Raw genomic sequence first — 15,028 nt, forward strand, 5'->3', positions numbered from 1 at the left:
CAAGGAACTCTTGAATGAGTTAGAAGAGTTTTAATGTCACATCTGTTGGGCAAAGGAATTTAGGTACACCTGATGTGGTCAGGATGGCCGAGCGGTCTAAGGCGCCAGACTCAAGGACATAATTCTTGCTTCAATAAAAGAAGTTGCAGTATTCGGGTCTTCAATGAAGGCGTGGGTTCAAATCCCACTCCTGACAAACATATAAATATCTGAATACACATGATCATCGCATTGCAACATAATTAGAGAGGTTGCTTTGATATAGTGATAGAGAATGCTTAATGTACCAAGATACAAGGTCACCAAGTGGTAATACTGGTCGATGTTCTGTAATTTAAAAAGATGTGACAATACGGAAATCATGACGCTAACTCATGTCAAGCGATGGTGGTATAGTGGTTAGCATAGTTGCCTTCCAAGCAATTGACCCGAGTTCGATTCTCGGCCATCGCAGTTTTATCAATCTTGCTATTTCTTAGCAGACTAGTCAACCTACGGAATTGAAGTCAATATACACAAATGTTATTCTTTGTATTTGACAAAAATGGCCAAAACTTGCAAAATTTTCCAGTTCCTCTTTTCCCATACCGGGAATTGAACCCGGGCCTCCTGGGTGAGAGCCAGGTATCCTAACCACTAGACAATATGGGATTAAATCGCTTGAAAAATACATATTCCAAATCAATACAACATAATACAATTGTTGTCCTGGTATAAACAGCCTAGGGCAAGGAACTCTTGGATAAGTTAGAAGAGTTTAAATCCCACATCTGTAATGCAAAGAAATTTAGCTAGATCTGATGAGGTCAGGATGGCCGAGAGCTCTAAGGCAACAGACTCAAGAAAATATATATTAAAAAAAAATACATATTCAAACGCAATACAACGTAATACAATTGTTGACCTGGTAAAAATCGCCTAAGGCAAGGAACTCTTGAATGAGTTAGAAGAGTTTTAATGTCACATCTGTTGGGCAAAGGAATTTAGGTACACCTGATGTGGTCAGGATGGCCGAGCGGTCTAAGGCGCCAGACTCAAGGACATAATCCTTGCTTCAATAAAAGAAGTTGCAGTATTCTGGTCTTCAATGAAGGCGTGGGTTCAAATCCCACTCCTGACAAACATATAAATATCTGAAAACACATGATCATCGCATTGCAACATAATTAGAGAGGTTGCTTTGATATAGTGATAGAGAATGCTTAATGTACCACGATACAAGGTCACCAAGTGGTAATACTGGTCGATGTTCTGTAATTTAAAAAGATGTGACAATACGGAAATCATGACGCTAACTCACGTCAATCGATGGTGGTATAGTGGTTAGCATAGTTGCCTTCCAAGCAATTGACCCGAGTTCGATTCTCGGCCATCGCAGTTTAGCAATCTTGCTATTTCTTAGCAGACTAGTCAACCTACGGAATTGAAGTCAATTTACACAAATGTTACTCTTTAGGTAAAATATAGTTGTTCATTTCTTTTTCGTTCACACATGAATAATTGACATAGATGTAATTTCTTATTCCTTGGCGATATTTCTTGCAAAGAAACCATTTTATGATGGAGTCTCGATGGAAACATGCCGATGTACTTAGTATGTCAAATGTACTAGAAAGATTTTGGCTCGTATGTATGTAAGTTAAGCCGATTGCAATAGTTCTGGAAACGCAGAAACTGTTTGCCAGATGTATTTGACAAAAATGGCCAAAACTTGCAAAATTTTCCAGTTCCTCTTTTCCCATACCGGGAATCGAACCCGGGCCTCCTGGGTGAGAGCTAGGTATCCTAACCACTAGACAATATGGGATTAAATCGCTTGAAAAATACATATTCCAAATCAATACAACATAATACAATTGTTGTCCTGGTATAAACAGCCTAGGGCAAGGAACTCTTGGATAAGTTAGAAGAGTTTAAATCCCACATCTGTAATGCAAAGGAATTTAGCTAGATCTGATGAGGTCAGGATGGCCGAGCGCTCTAAGGCACCAGACTCAAGAAAATACATATTCAAAAAAAAATACATATTCAAACGCAATACAACGTAATACAATTGTTGACCTGGTAAAAATCGCCTAAGGCAAGGAACTCTTGAATGAGTTAGAAGAGTTTTAATGTCACATCTGTTGGGCAAAGGAATTTAGGTACACCTGATGTGGTCAGGATGGCCGAGCGGTCTAAGGCGCCAGACTCAAGAACATAATTCTTGCTTCAATAAAAGAAGTTGCAGTATTCGGGTCTTCAATGAAGGCGTGGGTTCAAATCCCACTCCTGACAAACATATAAATTTCTGAATACACATGATCATCGCATTGCAACATAATTAGAGAGGTTGTTTTGATATAGTGATAGAGAATGCTTAATGTACCACGATACAAGGTCACCAAGTGGTAATACTGGTCGATGTTCTGTAATTTAAAAAGATGTGACAATACGGAAATCATGACGCTAACTCACGTCAAGCGATGGTGGTATAGTGGTTAGCATAGTTGCCTTCCAAGCAATTGACCCGAGTTCGATTCTCGGCCATCGCAGTTTAGCAACCTTGCTATTTCTTAGCAGACTAGTCAACCTACGGAATTGTAGTCAATTTATACAAATGTTACTCTTTAGGTAAAATATAGTTTGTTCATTTCTTTTTCGTTCACACATGAATAATTGACATAGATGTAATTTCTTATTCCTTGGCGATATTTCTTGCAAAGAAACCATTTTATGATGGAGTCTCGATGGAAACATGCCGATGTACTTAGTATATCCAATGTACTAGAAAGATTTTGGCTCGTATGTATGTAAGTTAAGCCGATTGCAATAGTTCTGGAAACGCAGAAACTGTTTGCCAGATGTATTTGACAAAAATGGCCAAAACTTGCAAAATTTTCCAGTTCCTCTTTTCCCATACCGGGAATTTAACCCGGGCCTCCTGGGTGAGAGCCAGGTATCCTAACCACTAGACAATATGGGATTAAATCGCTTGAAAAATACATATTCCAAATCAATACAACATAATACAATTGTTGTCCTGGTATAAACAGCCTAGGGCAAGGAACTCTTGGATAAGTTAGAAGAGTTTAAATCCCACATCTGTAATGCAAAGAAATTTAGCTAGATCTGATGAGGTCAGGATGGCCGAGAGCTCTAAGGCACCAGACTCAAGAAAATATATATTCAAAAAAAATACATATTCAAACGCAATACAACGTAATACAATTGTTGACCTGGTAAAAATCGCCTAAGGCAAGGAACTCTTGAATGAGTTAGAAGAGTTTTAATGTCACATCTGTTGGGCAAAGGAATTTAGGTACACCTGATGTGGTCAGGATGGCCGAGCGGTCTAAGGCGCCAGACTCAAGGACATAATCCTTGCTTCAATAAAAGAAGTTACAGTATTCTGGTCTTCAATGAAGGCGTGGGTTCAAATCCCACTCCTGACAAACATATAAATATCTGAAAACACATGATCATCGCATTGCAACATAATTAGAGAGGTTGCTTTGATATAGTGATAGAGAATGCTTAATGTACCACGATACAAGGTCACCAAGTGGTAATACTGGTCGATGCTCTGTAATTTAAAAAGATGTGACAATACGGAAATCATGACGCTAACTCACGTCAAGCGATGGTGGTATAGTGGTTAGCATAGTTGCCTTCCAAGCAATTGACCCGAGTTCGATTCTCGGCCATCGCGGTTTAGCAATCTTGCTATTTCTTAGCAGACTAGTCAACCTACGGAATTGAAGTCAATTTACACAAATGTTACTCTTTAGGTAAAATATAGTTGTTCATTTCTTTTTCGTTCACACATGAATAATTGACATAGATGTAATTTCTTATTCCTTGGCGATATTTCTTGCAAAGAAACCATTTTATGATGGAGTCTCGATGGAAACATGCCGATGTACTTAGTATGTCAAATGTACTAGAAAGATTTTGGCTCGTATGTATGTAAGTTAAGCCGATTGCAATAGTTCTGGAAACGCAGAAACTGTTTGCCAGATGTATTTGACAAAAATGGCCAAAACTTGCAAAATTTTCCAGTTCCTCTTTTCCCATACCAGGAATTGAACCCGGGCCTCCTGGGTGAGAGCCAGGTATCCTAACCACTAGACAATATGGGATTAAATCGCTTGAAAAATACATATTCCAAATCAATACAACATATTACAATTGTTGTCCTGGTATAAACAGCCTAGGGCAAGGAACTCTTGGATAAGTTAGAAGAGTTTAAATCCCACATCTGTAATGCAAAGGAATTTAGCTAGATCTGATGAGGTCAGGATGGCCGAGCGCTCTAAGGCACCAGACTCAAGAAAATACATATTCAAAAAAAAATACATATTCAAACGCAATACAACGTAATACAATTGTTGACCTGGTATAAATCGCCTATGGCAAGGAACTCTTGAATGAGTTAGAAGAGTTTTAATGTCACATCTGTTGGGCAAAGGAATTTAGGTACACCTGATGTGGTCAGGATGGCCGAGCGGTCTAAGGCGCCAGACTCAAGGACATAATTCTTGCTTCAATAAAAGAAGTTGCAGTATTCGGGTCTTCAATGAAGGCGTGGGTTCAAATCCCACTCCTGACAAACATATAAATATCTGAATACACATGATCATCGCATTGCAACATAATTAGAGAGGTTGCTTTGATATAGTGATAGAGAATGCTTAATGTACCAAGATACAAGGTCACCAAGTGGTAATACTGGTCGATGTTCTGTAATTTAAAAAGATGTGACAATACGGAAATCATGACGCTAACTCATGTCAAGCGATGGTGGTATAGTGGTTAGCATAGTTGCCTTCCAAGCAATTGACCCGAGTTCGATTCTCGGCCATCGCAGTTTTATCAATCTTGCTATTTCTTAGCAGACTAGTCAACCTACGGAATTGAAGTCAATATACACAAATGTTATTCTTTGTATTTGACAAAAATGGCCAAAACTTGCAAAATTTTCCAGTTCCTCTTTTCCCATACCGGGAATTGAACCCGGGCCTCCTGGGTGAGAGCCAGGTATCCTAACCACTAGACAATATGGGATTAAATCGCTTGAAAAATACATATTCCAAATCAATACAACATAATACAATTGTTGTCCTGGTATAAACAGCCTAGGGCAAGGAACTCTTGGATAAGTTAGAAGAGTTTAAATCCCACATCTGTAATGCAAAGAAATTTAGCTAGATCTGATGAGGTCAGGATGGCCGAGAGCTCTAAGGCAACAGACTCAAGAAAATATATATTCAAAAAAAATACATATTCAAACGCAATACAACGTAATACAATTGTTGACCTGGTAAAAATCGCCTAAGGCAAGGAACTCTTGAATGAGTTAGAAGAGTTTTAATGTCACATCTGTTGGGCAAAGGAATTTAGGTACACCTGATGTGGTCAGGATGGCCGAGCGGTCTAAGGCGCCAGACTCAAGGACATAATCCTTGCTTCAATAAAAGAAGTTGCAGTATTCTGGTCTTCAATGAAGGCGTGGGTTCAAATCCCACTCCTGACAAACATATAAATATCTGAAAACACATGATCATCGCATTGCAACATAATTAGAGAGGTTGCTTTGATATAGTGATAGAGAATGCTTAATGTACCACGATACAAGGTCACCAAGTGGTAATACTGGTCGATGTTCTGTAATTTAAAAAGATGTGACAATACGGAAATCATGACGCTAACTCACGTCAATCGATGGTGGTATAGTGGTTAGCATAGTTGCCTTCCAAGCAATTGACCCGAGTTCGATTCTCGGCCATCGCAGTTTAGCAATCTTGCTATTTCTTAGCAGACTAGTCAACCTACGGAATTGAAGTCAATTTACACAAATGTTACTCTTTAGGTAAAATATAGTTGTTCATTTCTTTTTCGTTCACACATGAATAATTGACATAGATGTAATTTCTTATTCCTTGGCGATATTTCTTGCAAAGAAACCATTTTATGATGGAGTCTCGATGGAAACATGCCGATGTACTTAGTATGTCAAATGTACTAGAAAGATTTTGGCTCGTATGTATGTAAGTTAAGCCGATTGCAATAGTTCTGGAAACGCAGAAACTGTTTGCCAGATGTATTTGACAAAAATGGCCAAAACTTGCAAAATTTTCCAGTTCCTCTTTTCCCATACCGGGAATTGAACCCGGGCCTCCTGGGTGAGAGCCAGGTATCCTAACCACTAGACAATATGGGATTAAATCGCTTGAAAAATACATATTCCAAATCAATACAACATAATACAATTGTTGTCCTGGTATAAACAGCCTAGGGCAAGGAACTCTTGGATAAGTTAGAAGAGTTTAAATCCCACATCTGTAATGCAAAGGAATTTAGCTAGATCTGATGAGGTCAGGATGGCCGAGCGCTCTAAGGCACCAGACTCAAGAAAATACATATTCAAAAAAAAATACATATTCAAACGCAATACAACGTAATACAATTGTTGACCTGGTAAAAATCGCCTAAGGCAAGGAACTCTTGAATGAGTTAGAAGAGTTTTAATGTCACATCTGTTGGGCAAAGGAATTTAGGTACACCTGATGTGGTCAGGATGGCCGAGCGGTCTAAGGCGCCAGACTCAAGGATATAATCCTTGCTTCAATAAAAGAAGTTGCAGTATTCTGGTCTTCAATGAAGGCGTGGGTTCAAATCCCACTCCTGACAAACATATAAATATCTGAAAACACATGATCATCGCATTGCAACATAATTAGAGAGGTTGCTTTGATATAGTGATAGAGAATGCTTAATGTACCACGATACAAGGTCACCAAGTGGTAATACTGGTCGATGTTCTGTAATTTAAAAAGATGTGACAATACGGAAATCATGACGCTAACTTACGTGAAGCGATGGTGGTATAGTGGTTAGCATAGTTGCCTTCCAAGCAATTGACCCAAGTTCGATTCTCGGCCATCGCAGTTTAGCAATCTTGCTATTTCTTAGCAGACTAGTCAACCTACGGAATTGAAGTCAATTTACACAAATGTTACTCTTTAGGTAAAATATAGTTGTTCATTTCTTTTTCGTTCACACATGAATAATTGACATAGATGTAATTTCTTATTCTTTGGCGATATTTCTTGCAAAGAAACCATTTTATGATGGAGTCTCGATGGAAACATGCCGATGTACTTAGTATATCCAATGTACTAGAAAGATTTTGGCTCGTATGTATGTAAGTTAAGCCGATTGCAATAGTTCTGGAAACGCAGAAACTGTTTGCCAGATGTATTTGACAAAAATGGCCAAAACTTGCAAAATTTTCCACTTCCTCTTTTCCCATACCGGGAATTGAACCCGGGCCTCCTGGGTGAGAGCCAGGTATCCTAACCAGTAGACAATATGGGAGTAAATCGCTTGAAAAATACATATTCCAAATCAATACAACATAATACAATTGTTGTCCTGGTATAAACAGCCTAGGGCAAGGAACTCTTGGATAAGTTAGAAGAAATTAAATCCCACATCTGTAATGCAAAGGAATTTAGCTAGATCTGATGAGGTCAGGATGGCCGAGCGCTCTAAGGCACCAGACTCAAGAAAATACATATTCAAAAAAATTACATATTCAAACGCAATACAACGTAATACAATTGTTGATCTGGTATAAATAGCCTATGGCAAGGAACTCTTGAATGAGTTAGAAGAGTTTTAATGTCACATCTGTTGGGCAAAGGAATTTAGGTACACCTGATGTGGTCAGGATGGCCGAGCGGTCTAAGGCGCCAGACTCAAGAACATAATTCTTGCTTCAATAAAAGAAGTTGCAGTATTCGGGTCTTCAATGAAGGCGTGGGTTCAAATCCCACTCCTGACAAACATATAAATTTCTGAATACACATGATCATCGCATTGCAACATAATTAGAGAGGTTGTTTTGATATAGTGATAGAGAATGCTTAATGTACCACGATACAAGGTCACCAAGTGGTAATACTGGTCGATGTTCTGTAATTTAAAAAGATGTGACAATACGGAAATCATGACGCTAACTCACGTCAAGCGATGGTGGTATAGTGGTTAGCATAGTTGCCTTCCAAGCAATTGACCCGAGTTCGATTCTCGGCCATCGCAGTTTAGCAACCTTGCTATTTCTTAGCAGACTAGTCAACCTACGGAATTGTAGTCAATTTATACAAATGTTACTCTTTAGGTAAAATATAGTTTGTTCATTTCTTTTTCGTTCACACATGAATAATTGACATAGATGTAATTTCTTATTCCTTGGCGATATTTCTTGCAAAGAAACCATTTTATGATGGAGTCTCGATGGAAACATGCCGATGTACTTAGTATATCCAATGTACTAGAAAGATTTTGGCTCGTATGTATGTAAGTTAAGCCGATTGCAATAGTTCTGGAAACGCAGAAACTGTTTGCCAGATGTATTTGACAAAAATGGCCAAAACTTGCAAAATTTTCCAGTTCCTCTTTTCCCATACCGGGAATTGAACCCGGGCCTCCTGGGTGAGAGCCAGGTATCCTAACCACTAGACAATATGGGATTAAATCGCTTGAAAAATACATATTCCAAATCAATACAACATAATACAATTGTTGTCCTGGTATAAACAGCCTAGGGCAAGGAACTCTTGGATAAGTTAGAAGAGTTTAAATCCCACATCTGTAATGCAAAGAAATTTAGCTAGATCTGATGAGGTCAGGATGGCCGAGAGCTCTAAGGCACCAGACTCAAGAAAATATATATTCAAAAAAAATACATATTCAAACGCAATACAACGTAATACAATTGTTGACCTGGTAAAAATCGCCTAAGGCAAGGAACTCTTGAATGAGTTAGAAGAGTTTTAATGTCACATCTGTTGGGCAAAGGAATTTAGGTACACCTGATGTGGTCAGGATGGCCGAGCGGTCTAAGGCGCCAGACTCAAGGATATAATCCTTGCTTCAATAAAAGAAGTTGCAGTATTCTGGTCTTCAATGAAGGCGTGGGTTCAAATCCCACTCCTGACAAACATATAAATTTCTGAAAACACATGATCATCGCATTGCAACATAATTAGAGAGGTTGCTTTGATATAGTGATAGAGAATGCTTAATGTACCACGATACAAGGTCACCAAGTGGTAATACTGGTCGATGTTCTGTAATTTAAAAAGATGTGACAATACGGAAATCATGACGCTAACTTACGTGAAGCGATGGTGGTATAGTGGTTAGCATAGTTGCCTTCCAAGCAATTGACCCAAGTTCGATTCTCGGCCATCGCAGTTTAGCAATCTTGCTATTTCTTAGCAGACTAGTCAACCTACGGAATTGAAGTCAATTTACACAAATGTTACTCTTTAGGTAAAATATAGTTGTTCATTTCTTTTTCGTTCACACATGAATAATTGACATAGATGTAATTTCTTATTCTTTGGCGATATTTCTTGCAAAGAAACCATTTTATGATGGAGTCTCGATGGAAACATGCCGATGTACTTAGTATATCCAATGTACTAGAAAGATTTTGGCTCGTATGTATGTAAGTTAAGCCGATTGCAATAGTTCTGGAAACCCAGAAACTGTTTGCCAGATGTATTTGACAAAAATGGCCAAAACTTGCAAAATTTTCCAGTTCCTCTTTTCCCATACCGGGAATTGAACCCGGGCCTCCTGGGTGAGAGCCAGGTATCCTAACCACTAGACAATATGGGATTAAATCGCTTGAAAAATACATATTCCAAATCAATACAACATAATACAATTGTTGTCCTGGTATAAACAGCCTAGGGCAAGGAACTCTTGGATAAGTTAGAAGAAATTAAATCCCACATCTGTAATGCAAAGAAATTTAGCTAGATCTGATGAGGTCAGGATGGCCGAGAGCTCTAAGGCACCAGACTCAAGAAAATATATATTCAAAAAAAATACATATTCAAACGCAATACAACGTAATACAATTGTTGACCTGGTAAAAATCGCCTAAGGCAAGGAACTCTTGAATGAGTTAGAAGAGTTTTAATGTCACATCTGTTGGGCAAAGGAATTTAGGTACACCTGATGTGGTCAGGATGGCCGAGCGGTCTAAGGCGCCAGACTCAAGGACATAATCCTTGCTTCAATAAAAGAAGTTGCAGTATTCTGGTCTTCAATGAAGGCGTGGGTTCAAATCCCACTCCTGACAAACATATAAATATCTGAAAACACATGATCATCGCATTGCAACATAATTAGAGAGGTTGCTTTGATATAGTGATAGAGAATGCTTAATGTACCACGATACAAGGTCACCAAGTGGTAATACTGGTCGATGCTCTGTAATTTAAAAAGATGTGACAATACGGAAATCATGACGCTAACTCACGTCAAGCGATGGTGGTATAGTGGTTAGCATAGTTGCCTTCCAAGCAATTGACCCGAGTTCGATTCTCGGCCATCGCGGTTTAGCAATCTTGCTATTTCTTAGCAGACTAGTCAACCTACGGAATTGAAGTCAATTTACACAAATGTTACTCTTTAGGTAAAATATAGTTGTTCATTTCTTTTTCGTTCACACATGAATAATTGACATAGATGTAATTTCTTATTCCTTGGCGATATTTCTTGCAAAGAAACCATTTTATGATGGAGTCTCGATGGAAACATGCCGATGTACTTAGTATGTCAAATGTACTAGAAAGATTTTGGCTCGTATGTATGTAAGTTAAGCCGATTGCAATAGTTCTGGAAACGCAGAAACTGTTTGCCAGATGTATTTGACAAAAATGGCCAAAACTTGCAAAATTTTCCAGTTCCTCTTTTCCCATACCAGGAATTGAACCCGGGCCTCCTGGGTGAGAGCCAGGTATCCTAACCACTAGACAATATGGGATTAAATCGCTTGAAAAATACATATTCCAAATCAATACAACATATTACAATTGTTGTCCTGGTATAAACAGCCTAGGGCAAGGAACTCTTGGATAAGTTAGAAGAGTTTAAATCCCACATCTGTAATGCAAAGGAATTTAGCTAGATCTGATGAGGTCAGGATGGCCGAGCGCTCTAAGGCACCAGACTCAAGAAAATACATATTCAAAAAAAAATACATATTCAAACGCAATACAACGTAATACAATTGTTGACCTGGTATAAATCGCCTATGGCAAGGAACTCTTGAATGAGTTAGAAGAGTTTTAATGTCACATCTGTTGGGCAAAAGAATTTAGGTACACCTGATGTGGTCAGGATGGCCGAGCGGTCTAAGGCGCCAGACTCAAGGACATAATTCTTGCTTCAATAAAAGAAGTTGCAGTATTCTGGTCTTCAATGAAGGCGTGGGTTCAAATCCCACTTCTGACAAACATATAAATATCTGAATACACATGATCATCGCATTGCAACATAATTAGAGAGGTTGTATTGATATAGTGATAGAGAATGCTTAATGTAGCACGATATAAGGTCACCAAGGGGTAATACTGGTCGATGTTCTGTATTTTAAAAAGATGTGACAATACGGAAATCATGACGCTAACTCAAGTCAAGCGATGGTGGTATAGTGGTTAGCATAGTTGCCTTCCAAGCAATTGACCCGAGTTCGATTCTCGGCCATCGCAGTTTTATCAATCATTCTATTTCTTAGCAGACTAGTCAACCTACGGAATTGAAGTCAATATACACAAATGTTACTCTTTAGGTAAAATATAGTTGTTCATTTCTTTTTCGTTCGCACATGAATAATTGACATAGATGTAATTTCTTATTCCTTGGCGATATTTCTTGCAAAGAAACCATTTTATGATGCAGTCTCGATGGAAACATGCCGATGTACTTAGTATATCCAATGTACTAGAAAGATTTTGGCTCGTATGTATGTAAGTTAAGCCGATTGCAATAGTTCTGGAAACCCAGAAACTGTTTGCCAGATGTATTTGACAAAAATGGCCAAAACTTGCAAAATTTTCCAGTTCCTCTTTTCCCATACCGGGAATTGAACCCGGGCCTCCTGGGTGAGAGCCAGGTATCCTAACCACTAGACAATATGGGATTAAATCGCTTGAAAAATACATATTCCAAATCAATACAACATAATACAATTTTTGTCCTGGTATAAACAGCCTAGGGCAAGGAACTCTTGGATAAGTTAGAAGAGTTTAAATCCCACATCTGTAATGCAAAGGAATTTAGCTAGATCTGATGAGGTCAGGATGGCCGAGCGCTCTAAGGCACCAGACTCAAGAAAATACATATTCAAAAAATACATATTCAAACGCAATACAACGTAATAAAATTGTTGACCTGGTATAAATCGCCTATGGCAAGGAACTCTTGAATGAGTTAGAAGAGTTTTAATGTCACATCTGTTGGGCAAAGGAATTTAGGTACACCTGATGTGGTCAGGATGACCGAGCGGTCTAAGGCGCCAGACTCAAGGATATAATCCTTGCTTCAATAAAAGAAGTTGCAGTACTCTGGTGTTCAATGAAGGCGTGGGTTCAAATCCCACTCCTGACAAACATATAAATATCTGAAAACACAGAGGTTGCTTTGATATAGTGATAGAGAATGCTTAATGTACCACGATACAAGGTCACCAAGTGGTAATACTGGTCGATGTTCTGTAATAAAAAAGATGTGACAATACGGAAATCATGACGCTAACTTACGTCAAGCGATGGTGGTATAGTGGTTAGCATAGTTGCCTTCCAAGCATTTGACCCGAGTTCGATTCTCGGCCATCGCAGTTTAGCAATCTTGCTATTTCTTAGCAGACTAGTAAACCTACGGAATTGAAGTCAATTTACACAAATGTTACTCTTTAGGTAAAATATAGTTGTTCATTTCTTTTTCGTTCACACATGAATAATTGACATGGATGTAATTTCTTATTCCTTGGCGATATTTCTTGCAAAGAAACCATTTTATGATGGAGTCTCGATGGAAACATGCCGATGTACTTAGTATATCCAATGTACTAGAAAGATTTTGGCTCGTATGTATGTAAGTTAAGCCGATTGCAATAGTTTTGGAAACGCAGAAACTGTTTGCCAGATGTATTTGACAAAAATGGCCAAAACTTGCAAAATTTTCCAGTTCCTCTTTTCCCATACCGGGAATTGAACCCGGGCCTCCTGGGTGAGAGCCAGGTATCCTAACCACTAGACAATATGGGCTTAAATCTCTCGAAAAATACATATTCCAAATCAATACAACATAATACAATTATTGTCCTGGTATAAACAGCCTAGGGCAAGGAACTCTTGGATAACTTAGAAGAGTTTAAATCCCACATCTGTAATGCAAAGGAATTTAGCTAGATCTGATGAGGTCAGGATGGCCGAGCGCTCTAAGGCACCAGACTCAAGAAAATACATATTCAAAAAAAAAATACATATTCAAACGCAATACAACGTAATACAATTGTTGACCTGGTATAAATCGCCTATGGCAAGGAACTCTTGAATGAGTTAGAAGAGTTTTAATGTCACATCTGTTGGGCAAAGGAATTTAGGTACACCTGATGTGGTCAGGATGGCCGAGCGGTCTAAGGCGCCAGACTCAAGGACATAATTCTTGCTTCAATAAAAGAAGTTGCAGTATTCGGGTCTTCAATGAAGGCGTGGGTTCAAATCCCACTCCTGACAAACATATAAATATCTGAATACACATGATCATCGCATTGCAACATAATTAGAGAGGTTGCTTTGATATAGTGATAGAGAATGCTTAATGTACCAAGATACAAGGTCACCAAGTGGTAATACTGGTCGATGTTCTGTAATTTAAAAAGATGTGACAATACGGAAATCATGACGCTAACTCATGTCAAGCGATGGTGGTATAGTGGTTAGCATAGTTGCCTTCCAAGCAATTGACCCGAGTTCGATTCTCGGCCATCGCAGTTTTATCAATCTTGCTATTTCTTAGCAGACTAGTCAACCTACGGAATTGAAGTCAATATTCACAAATGTTATTCTTTGTATTTGACAAAAATGGCCAAAACTTGCAAAATTTTCCAGTTCCTCTTTTCCCATACCGGGAATTGAACCCGGGCCTCCTGGGTGAGAGCCAGGTATCCTAACCACTAGACAATATGGGATTAAATCGCTTGAAAAATACATATTGCAAATCAATACAACATAATACAATTGTTGTCCTGGTATAAACAGCCTAGGGCAAGGAACTCTTGGATAAGTTAGAAGAGTTTAAATCCCACATCTGTAATGCAAAGAAATTTAGCTAGATCTGATGAGGTCAGGATGGCCGAGCGCTCTAAGGCACCAGACTCAAGAAAATACATATTCAAAAAAAACATACATATTCAAACGCAATACAACGTAATACAATTGTTGACCTGGTAAAAATCGCCTAAGGCAAGGAACTCTTGAATGAGTTAGAAGAGTTTTAATGTCACATCTGTTGGGCAAAGGAATTTAGGTACACCTGATGTGGTCAGGATGGCCGAGCGGTCTAAGGCGCCAGACTCAAGGATATAATCCTTGCTTCAATAAAAGAAGTTGCAGTATTCTGGTCTTCAATGAAGGCGTGGGTTCAAATCCCACTCCTGACAAACATATAAATATCTGAAAACACATGATCATCGCATTGCAACATAATTAGAGAGGTTGCTTTGATATAGTGATAGAGAATGCTTAATGTACCACGATACAAGGTCACCAAGTGGTAATACTGGTCGATGTTCTGTAATTTAAAAAGATGTGACAATACGGAAATCATGACGCTAACTTACGTGAAGCGATGGTGGTATAGTGGTTAGCATAGTTGCCTTCCAAGCAATTGACCCAAGTTCGATTCTCGGCCATCGCAGTTTAGCAATCTTGCTATTTCTTAGCAGACTAGTCAACCTACGGAATTGAAGTCAATTTACACAAATGTTACTCTTTAGGTAAAATATAGTTGTTCATTTCTTTTTCGTTCACACATGAATAATTGACATAGATGTAATTTCTTATTCTTTGGCGATATTTCTTGCAAAGAAACCATTTTATGATGGAGTCTCGATGGAAACATGCCGATGTACTTAGTATATCCAATGTACTAGAAAGATTTTGGCTCGTATGTATGTAAG

General features: G+C 38.6%; 35 non-coding genes across 35 annotated transcripts; 22 read left to right on the forward strand and 13 right to left on the reverse strand.

The window, feature by feature from the left end:
* Positions 1-381: 381 nt before the first annotated feature.
* Positions 382-453, forward strand: Trnag-ucc. The gene has a single exon. It is a non-coding gene; the product is annotated as a tRNA-Gly (tRNA).
* Positions 454-579: 126 nt separating this feature from the next.
* Trnae-cuc lies at positions 580-651 on the reverse strand. Its single transcript has one exon. It is a non-coding gene; the product is annotated as a tRNA-Glu (tRNA).
* Positions 652-1,001: 350 nt separating this feature from the next.
* Positions 1,002-1,120, forward strand: Trnal-caa. The gene is made up of 2 exons: positions 1,002-1,039; positions 1,076-1,120. It is a non-coding gene; the product is annotated as a tRNA-Leu (tRNA).
* Positions 1,121-1,305: 185 nt separating this feature from the next.
* Trnag-ucc lies at positions 1,306-1,377 on the forward strand. Its single transcript has one exon. It is a non-coding gene; the product is annotated as a tRNA-Gly (tRNA).
* A 358-nt stretch (positions 1,378-1,735) lies between these two features.
* Positions 1,736-1,807, reverse strand: Trnae-cuc. Its single transcript has one exon. It is a non-coding gene; the product is annotated as a tRNA-Glu (tRNA).
* Positions 1,808-2,462: 655 nt separating this feature from the next.
* On the forward strand, positions 2,463-2,534 carry Trnag-ucc. Its single transcript has one exon. It is a non-coding gene; the product is annotated as a tRNA-Gly (tRNA).
* Positions 2,535-2,893: 359 nt separating this feature from the next.
* On the reverse strand, positions 2,894-2,965 carry Trnae-cuc. The gene has a single exon. It is a non-coding gene; the product is annotated as a tRNA-Glu (tRNA).
* Positions 2,966-3,315: 350 nt separating this feature from the next.
* Positions 3,316-3,434, forward strand: Trnal-caa. Its single transcript has 2 exons — positions 3,316-3,353; positions 3,390-3,434. It is a non-coding gene; the product is annotated as a tRNA-Leu (tRNA).
* A 185-nt stretch (positions 3,435-3,619) lies between these two features.
* Trnag-ucc lies at positions 3,620-3,691 on the forward strand. The gene has a single exon. It is a non-coding gene; the product is annotated as a tRNA-Gly (tRNA).
* Positions 3,692-4,049: 358 nt separating this feature from the next.
* Positions 4,050-4,121, reverse strand: Trnae-cuc. The gene has a single exon. It is a non-coding gene; the product is annotated as a tRNA-Glu (tRNA).
* Positions 4,122-4,776: 655 nt separating this feature from the next.
* On the forward strand, positions 4,777-4,848 carry Trnag-ucc. The gene has a single exon. It is a non-coding gene; the product is annotated as a tRNA-Gly (tRNA).
* A 126-nt stretch (positions 4,849-4,974) lies between these two features.
* On the reverse strand, positions 4,975-5,046 carry Trnae-cuc. Its single transcript has one exon. It is a non-coding gene; the product is annotated as a tRNA-Glu (tRNA).
* A 350-nt stretch (positions 5,047-5,396) lies between these two features.
* Trnal-caa lies at positions 5,397-5,515 on the forward strand. The gene is made up of 2 exons: positions 5,397-5,434; positions 5,471-5,515. It is a non-coding gene; the product is annotated as a tRNA-Leu (tRNA).
* Positions 5,516-5,700: 185 nt separating this feature from the next.
* Positions 5,701-5,772, forward strand: Trnag-ucc. Its single transcript has one exon. It is a non-coding gene; the product is annotated as a tRNA-Gly (tRNA).
* A 358-nt stretch (positions 5,773-6,130) lies between these two features.
* Positions 6,131-6,202, reverse strand: Trnae-cuc. The gene has a single exon. It is a non-coding gene; the product is annotated as a tRNA-Glu (tRNA).
* A 351-nt stretch (positions 6,203-6,553) lies between these two features.
* On the forward strand, positions 6,554-6,672 carry Trnal-caa. The gene is made up of 2 exons: positions 6,554-6,591; positions 6,628-6,672. It is a non-coding gene; the product is annotated as a tRNA-Leu (tRNA).
* Positions 6,673-6,857: 185 nt separating this feature from the next.
* Positions 6,858-6,929, forward strand: Trnag-ucc. The gene has a single exon. It is a non-coding gene; the product is annotated as a tRNA-Gly (tRNA).
* Positions 6,930-7,287: 358 nt separating this feature from the next.
* Trnae-cuc lies at positions 7,288-7,359 on the reverse strand. The gene has a single exon. It is a non-coding gene; the product is annotated as a tRNA-Glu (tRNA).
* Positions 7,360-8,013: 654 nt separating this feature from the next.
* Positions 8,014-8,085, forward strand: Trnag-ucc. The gene has a single exon. It is a non-coding gene; the product is annotated as a tRNA-Gly (tRNA).
* A 359-nt stretch (positions 8,086-8,444) lies between these two features.
* Positions 8,445-8,516, reverse strand: Trnae-cuc. The gene has a single exon. It is a non-coding gene; the product is annotated as a tRNA-Glu (tRNA).
* Positions 8,517-8,866: 350 nt separating this feature from the next.
* Positions 8,867-8,985, forward strand: Trnal-caa. Its single transcript has 2 exons — positions 8,867-8,904; positions 8,941-8,985. It is a non-coding gene; the product is annotated as a tRNA-Leu (tRNA).
* A 185-nt stretch (positions 8,986-9,170) lies between these two features.
* Trnag-ucc lies at positions 9,171-9,242 on the forward strand. Its single transcript has one exon. It is a non-coding gene; the product is annotated as a tRNA-Gly (tRNA).
* A 358-nt stretch (positions 9,243-9,600) lies between these two features.
* On the reverse strand, positions 9,601-9,672 carry Trnae-cuc. Its single transcript has one exon. It is a non-coding gene; the product is annotated as a tRNA-Glu (tRNA).
* Positions 9,673-10,022: 350 nt separating this feature from the next.
* Trnal-caa lies at positions 10,023-10,141 on the forward strand. Its single transcript has 2 exons — positions 10,023-10,060; positions 10,097-10,141. It is a non-coding gene; the product is annotated as a tRNA-Leu (tRNA).
* Positions 10,142-10,326: 185 nt separating this feature from the next.
* On the forward strand, positions 10,327-10,398 carry Trnag-ucc. The gene has a single exon. It is a non-coding gene; the product is annotated as a tRNA-Gly (tRNA).
* Positions 10,399-10,756: 358 nt separating this feature from the next.
* Trnae-cuc lies at positions 10,757-10,828 on the reverse strand. Its single transcript has one exon. It is a non-coding gene; the product is annotated as a tRNA-Glu (tRNA).
* A 351-nt stretch (positions 10,829-11,179) lies between these two features.
* Positions 11,180-11,298, forward strand: Trnal-caa. Its single transcript has 2 exons — positions 11,180-11,217; positions 11,254-11,298. It is a non-coding gene; the product is annotated as a tRNA-Leu (tRNA).
* A 185-nt stretch (positions 11,299-11,483) lies between these two features.
* Positions 11,484-11,555, forward strand: Trnag-ucc. Its single transcript has one exon. It is a non-coding gene; the product is annotated as a tRNA-Gly (tRNA).
* A 359-nt stretch (positions 11,556-11,914) lies between these two features.
* On the reverse strand, positions 11,915-11,986 carry Trnae-cuc. Its single transcript has one exon. It is a non-coding gene; the product is annotated as a tRNA-Glu (tRNA).
* A 624-nt stretch (positions 11,987-12,610) lies between these two features.
* Positions 12,611-12,682, forward strand: Trnag-ucc. Its single transcript has one exon. It is a non-coding gene; the product is annotated as a tRNA-Gly (tRNA).
* A 358-nt stretch (positions 12,683-13,040) lies between these two features.
* Trnae-cuc lies at positions 13,041-13,112 on the reverse strand. Its single transcript has one exon. It is a non-coding gene; the product is annotated as a tRNA-Glu (tRNA).
* Positions 13,113-13,768: 656 nt separating this feature from the next.
* On the forward strand, positions 13,769-13,840 carry Trnag-ucc. Its single transcript has one exon. It is a non-coding gene; the product is annotated as a tRNA-Gly (tRNA).
* A 126-nt stretch (positions 13,841-13,966) lies between these two features.
* On the reverse strand, positions 13,967-14,038 carry Trnae-cuc. Its single transcript has one exon. It is a non-coding gene; the product is annotated as a tRNA-Glu (tRNA).
* Positions 14,039-14,390: 352 nt separating this feature from the next.
* Positions 14,391-14,509, forward strand: Trnal-caa. The gene is made up of 2 exons: positions 14,391-14,428; positions 14,465-14,509. It is a non-coding gene; the product is annotated as a tRNA-Leu (tRNA).
* Positions 14,510-14,694: 185 nt separating this feature from the next.
* Trnag-ucc lies at positions 14,695-14,766 on the forward strand. The gene has a single exon. It is a non-coding gene; the product is annotated as a tRNA-Gly (tRNA).
* The last annotated feature ends 262 nt before the right edge of the window (positions 14,767-15,028 follow it).

This window comes from Daphnia pulicaria, chromosome 1, assembly GCF_021234035.1.
Source record: "Daphnia pulicaria isolate SC F1-1A chromosome 1, SC_F0-13Bv2, whole genome shotgun sequence".
NCBI lineage: Eukaryota > Metazoa > Arthropoda > Branchiopoda > Diplostraca > Daphniidae > Daphnia > Daphnia pulicaria.